This window comes from Lepidochelys kempii, chromosome 6 (assembly GCF_965140285.1).
Source record: "Lepidochelys kempii isolate rLepKem1 chromosome 6, rLepKem1.hap1, whole genome shotgun sequence".
NCBI classification, from domain to species: Eukaryota; Metazoa; Chordata; order Testudines; family Cheloniidae; genus Lepidochelys; species Lepidochelys kempii.
Window position 1 is genome coordinate 114,092,964 of NC_136385.1, and position 6,000 is coordinate 114,098,963.

A 6,000-nucleotide genomic window follows, 5' to 3' on the forward strand; every position below is an offset into this window, starting at 1 on the left:
AGGAGGAGGGGAGGGGGGTTAGCTTACAGGGAAGTAGAGTGAATCAAGGGGCGGGGGGTTTCATCAAGGAGAAACAAACAGAACTTTCACACCGTAGCCTGGCCAGTCATGAAACTGGTTTTCAAAGCTTCTCTGATGCGTACCGCGCCCTCCTGTGCTCTTCTAATCCCCCTGGTGTCTGGCTGCGCATAACCAGCAGCCAGGCGATTTGCCTCAACCTCCCACCCCGCCATAAAGTCTCCCCCTTACTCTCACAGATATTGTGGAGCACACAGCAAGCAGTAATAACAGTGGGAATATTGACAGGTTTCAGAGTAACAGCCGTGTTAGTCTGTATTCGCAAAAAGAAAAGGAGTACTTGTGGGACCTTAGAGACTAACCAATTTATTTGAGCATAAGCTTTCATGAGCTACAGCTCACTTCATCGGATGAAGTGAGCTGTAGCTCACGAAAGCTTATGCTCAAATAAATTGGTTAGTCTCTAAGGTCCCACAAGTACTCCTTTTCTTTTAGTGGGAATATTGGTTTCGCTGAGGTTTAAGCAAGTCAGTAAACTGCACCAGCGCGCCTTTAAACGTCCAAATGCACATTCTACCACCATTCTGCACTTGCTCAGCCTGTAGTTGAAGAGCTCCTGACTACTGTCCAGGCTGCCTGTGTACGGCTTCATGATCCATGGCAGTAAGGGGTAGGCTGGGTCCCCAAGGATAACTATAGGCATTTCAACATCCCCAACAGTTATTTTCTGGTCTGGGAATAAAGTCCCTTTCTGCAGCTTTTGAAACAGACCAGAGTTCCTGAAGATGTGAGCATCATGTACCTTTCCCGGCCATCCCACGTTGATGTTGGTGAAACGTCCCTTGTGATCCACCAGAGCTTGCAGCACTATGGAAAAGTACCCCTTGCGGTTTATGTACTCGGCAGCTTGGTGCTCCGGTGCCAAGATAGGGATATGGGTTCCGTCTATGGCCCCACCACAGTTAGGGAATCCCATTGCAGCAAAGCCATCCACTATGACCTGCACATTTCCCAGGGTCACTACCCTTGATATCAGCAGATCTTTGATTGCATGGGCTACTTGCATCACAGCAGCCCCCACAGTAGATTTGCCCAATCCAAATTGATTCCCAACTGACCGGTAGCTGTCTGGCATTGCAAGCTTCCACAGGGCTATCGCCACTCGCTTCTCAACTGTGAGGGCTGCTCTCATCTTGGTATTCATGCGCTTCAGGGCAGGGGAAAGCAAGTCACAAAGTTCCATGAACGTGCCCTTATGCATGCGAAAGTTTCGCAGCCACTGGGAATCGTCCCAGACCTGCAACACTATGCGGTCCCACAGGTCTGTGCTTGTTTCCCGAGCCCAGAATCGGCATTCCACAGCATGAACCTGCCCCATTAGCACCATGATGCATGCATTGGCAGGGCCCATGCTTTCAGAGAAATCTGTGTCCATGTCCTGATCACTCACGTGACCACGCTGACGTCGCCTCCTCTCCCGGTATCGCTCTGCCAGGTTCTGGTGCTGCATATACTGCTGGATAATGCGTGTGGTGTTTAATGTGCTCCTAATTGCCAAAGTGAGCTGAGCAGCCTCCATGCTTGCCTTGGTATAGTGTCCGCACAGAAAAAAGGCGCGGAACGATTGTCTGCCGTTGCTCTGACGGAGGGAGGGGCGACTGAGGACACGGCTTACAGGGTTGGCTTCAGGGAGCTAAAATCAACAAAGGGGGTGTCTTTACATCAAGGAGTATTTCAGGCAGGACTTCACGGATGGTTCCAGTAAGAAATGGTGCACCTAAGTTATTGTTCTTATTGGAACAAGGAGGTTAGTCTGGCCTCTGATTGATACATGGCTAGATTTACCTCGCTGCACCTTCTCTGTGAGTGACTGCAGTGTGACCTAGAGGAATGAGTCCCTTGACGGGGGAGAGGGGGGAAGCAAATGAGTACAAAACAAATCTGGTCTATTTCTTGTTTTGTTACACTCCATCTATCATTTACATCTTTGGCTGGGCAGCAGACGGTGCAGAAGGACTGCATGCCATCCACATCTCATGGCTGCTCGGCAGAAGATGGTACAATGCGACTGCTAGCCATCTTCATCTCTTGCCTGCCCGGCAGAAGATGATGCAATAGGACTGCTAGCAATCCATATCGCCTGCCTGCTCACCATAAGATGGTTCAATGGAACTGACTGCAGGACTAAAGAGAATGACTTGATCAAGTCACTCCAAATTTAGTCCCTGCGCCCATGTCTGCCCAGGCACTCCTGATCGACCTCACACAGGTGACCAGGAGCACCTCGGACATGATGATGATGGCTACCAGTCCTATTGCATCATCTGCTGCCACAAGGCAATGGGTTGCTGCTACTGTGTAGCAATGCAGTACCGTGTCTGCCAGCACCCAGGAGACATACGGTGACGGTTACCTGAGCGGGTTCCATGCTTGCCATGGTATGGCGTCTGCACAGGTAACTCAGGAAAAAAGGCGCGAAACGATTGTCTGCCCTTGCTTTCACGGAGGGAAGGAGGGAGGGAATGGGGGCCTGACGATATGTACCCAGAACCATCTGCGACAATGTTTTAGCCCCATCAGGCATTGGGATCTCAACCCAGAATTCCAATGGGCAGCGGAGACTGCGGGAACTGTGGGATAGCTACCCACAGTGCAACGCTCCGGAAGTCGACTCTAGCCTCGGTACTGTGGAAGCACTCCGCCGAGTTACTGCACTTAATGCACTTAAAGCATTTTCTGTGGGGACACACACTCTCGAATATATAAAACCGATTTCTAAAAAACCGACTTCTATAAATTCGACCTAATTTCGTAGTGTAGACATACCCTCAGAGTACAAAAGCACTTCCCCTTTTTAGCAACATATTAGCTGCTGGTCAAAGCCTCAGTGATTTTTGCTGCTGAAGATTTCTTTGACATTACAAGTTAAAGGCACAGAAACTATTGGCTTGGTGGATTACATGATATGGTATAAAGGCATGGTTACAAGGTCTTTATGACCTGTGGGGGAACAAATCTTTTGGTACCTTCTGGTAACGATTTTTCTGGTTTCTTTAATACCTCTTAATTAACCAATTTTACATTATTATTTAATTTAGTCTTCTGGAATTTTAACACCTTGCTTAGGTGGAAGTTGGACTTATACCTATAGCTGTGCTTAGACAGTTTTGTAACTATTTATTTATTTATTTTATTAATTATTATTTAATTAATTTGAGTTATTACTCACCAACAAGCGTTAGTTGGTATATTACTTTATATAGATATAGATATACTTTATACATATGATCATATGATGTATTAGACATAGGACATATTAGATGTATACTTTTTATATTTTATATGATACGGTTTTGGTTGACCACAGAATTCTCAGCAGAATTCTCTACTTTACTTTCTTTAACTTCCACGTAAAACTTAAGTAAATTATATTACACATACACACATATATACAGGGACGTCTCACCTTAAATAATCAACCCCTTAACCGGTTCAACAATTACTTAAACAAGTCTCAAGAAAAACAGAGGGGAGGAGAAGTACATGGAGAAGTATCTCTTCCCCCAATGGACCAACCCACCGAGAGGTATCTTTGTCCCCAACTTCTCTCAGGCCTTCTCCCGTACAACCCCTCTAACCTTTTCAGGGCCTGTGTGAGGTACACACCCCATCACATTGTGCAATTCCAATACAGTAGTCAATACTTAGTGCCCGCTTGTGATCTCAAACCACTAACACCCATTCTTCTGGTCTCTCATTTTGCATTAGAACAGAGCCCACATTCCCACAGATTGCCAAGTGACCAATTCTTGTCACTCGCAGAATCAGCAGTTAGAGGTCTGTCAAATATGCTCGACATTCATTCCTCCTAGAATTGAACGAGCAGCCTAAGGGCAGATCTGCTTTTGTAAATCATTTGTACACAAAATTATGTAACATAGGTTTTTTGTTTTGGTTTGGGGTTTTTGGGGGGTTTTTTTGTTTTTTTTTTTTTTGAGGTCAAGAAGAAAATCTAAGAGTGGCAAAATCTGGGCAGGAAGTTCAGGAGATCAAGAGCAGCTAGATAGATTTAGATTTTATCTGAGCCAAGTCAGTACAATTGTAACCCTTCTGCCCGTCAGAGTTGGCAGCAACAAGGGCCGGGTTCAGTATCTAGGGGATCCATTCCAATAACACAATGCAAACCGGCTCGAGCCCCCACCCAGTGACCTGGGACAAATATATACCACCCCCGCTGGGCGCCTCCAAGAGGCAATACTTCCCCTCTCGCAAGCACATAGTCTGAGTGTAGCAAAAGTCTTTTAATAACAGAGAGAAACAATGTGGCATTATGTTGGGGAAACACCACCAACAGGATTCATAACACAACCCACGAGCAAAAACAACCCCACCCCAGGCAAATTGGGGCATGCCCCTTTCCCTTTGGTTCTTGAGTCCAGCAACCCCAAATCACCCAAAGTCCAATGCCCCAAAAGTCTCTGTCCCTGGTCAGGGCAGCCCCAGAGTTCGAAAGTTTATCGGCGGAGCTTTACCTCCCAACCTGGGTGGAAATGGGACGGGGGTAAGAGGCACCTTACGTGATCTGAAGCTGACCGCCCCATAGCTCCATAGCGGCGCTCCGCCAGCCGCCCCACGAACTCCTTCGCTCAGCTGCGCTCCGCTCCGCCAGCCGCCCCACGAACTCCTTCGCTCAGCTGCGCTCCGCTCCGCCAGCCGCCCCACAAACTCCCTCGCTCAGCTGCGCTCCGCTCCGCCAGCCGCCCCACGAACTCCTTCGCTCAGCTGCCCCACGAACTCAGCTCCACGGCCCACAAGCAGCTCCTGCCATCCACACACTGCTCCGCGTCGAACTGCTTCACCAGCCGTCCCGCAAACTGCTCCACAATATATCTTCAGGCTCCCCCACTACTTAACACAACACTCAGTGATTTCAGCTCTTAGGTGAATTCAGCTTATAGTAGGGGAGCCCCAGGGCTGGTGCACTGTCAGCCCAAAGTGAGCTCAGCAGCCTATAACTAGACTTCTAATGAAATCAAAATTAGCTCTGATATTCCACAGTGGAGAGAGGAGGAAGTGCAATCAGCATGTAAGGCCCTCACCAAGGGGCCCATGCCACCAAGTACTACTACTTGTCCCCAGCCTCTCTCCATTCACACAGTTTTGGAACCCATGACCCTTGCCTAGCGAGTGCTACTTAGTTGATGGTGAATCCCTCCATCATAACAAAAGGCCACGTACAGTTCCAAGCACAGTTCCCATAATCAGGGTAATAACAATTTATTCTTCCTGCCCCAATAACAGAGACACTGGGGATCCCACAGCAGCCAAAGTGACCATTTGGGCAGCTATGGTCTCATTCTAGGCGTGGTGGGTGTGCCTATGCAAATGAGATCGGCCCCTGAAGTTCTTTTCCACAACTTGCCACACCTCACCACCAGATGTCAGGGTGGAGCTCATCCTGACACTGCTTACATCCTCCCCCCAGCCGAGACTTTGTCGTCCCGACAAATCACACTCCCTTTATACCAACTCATTGGTTTCCTCCAAAGGGCCTCAGGAAGCCCACTTTAGCTTCCACAAGCCTGTGTGCTAAATGTATTGGCTCCTCACTAGTCACCCCAGGTGCATCATAAGTTAACCGTTTCACTGGTCTTATCACCCTGTCTCGTCTATTGAGAATCTCTGTTGCCGAGGTAGGGGGAACATCCTCTTGAGTGACGGATGGAGAGGCTTCCCTGGAGGGTCCCTCGGCTACTGGCGTAGGCCCCTGCACTCCTAGTTCTAACGCTGGAGGGTCCAAGGTGCCCAGGACATCCTCTACCTGTCTGTCCCCATTGTCCAATAACCTGTGTGTGTCATCACAGGGGGGTCTCATCAGCAGCACCGGGGTATCAGAAATGGGCCTAAATAGTTCCGCCATTGGGTTTAGGGCGGAAGAGGGAAAACTCTCGTTTGGTTCAGCTGATCGAGACTGAAATCTTG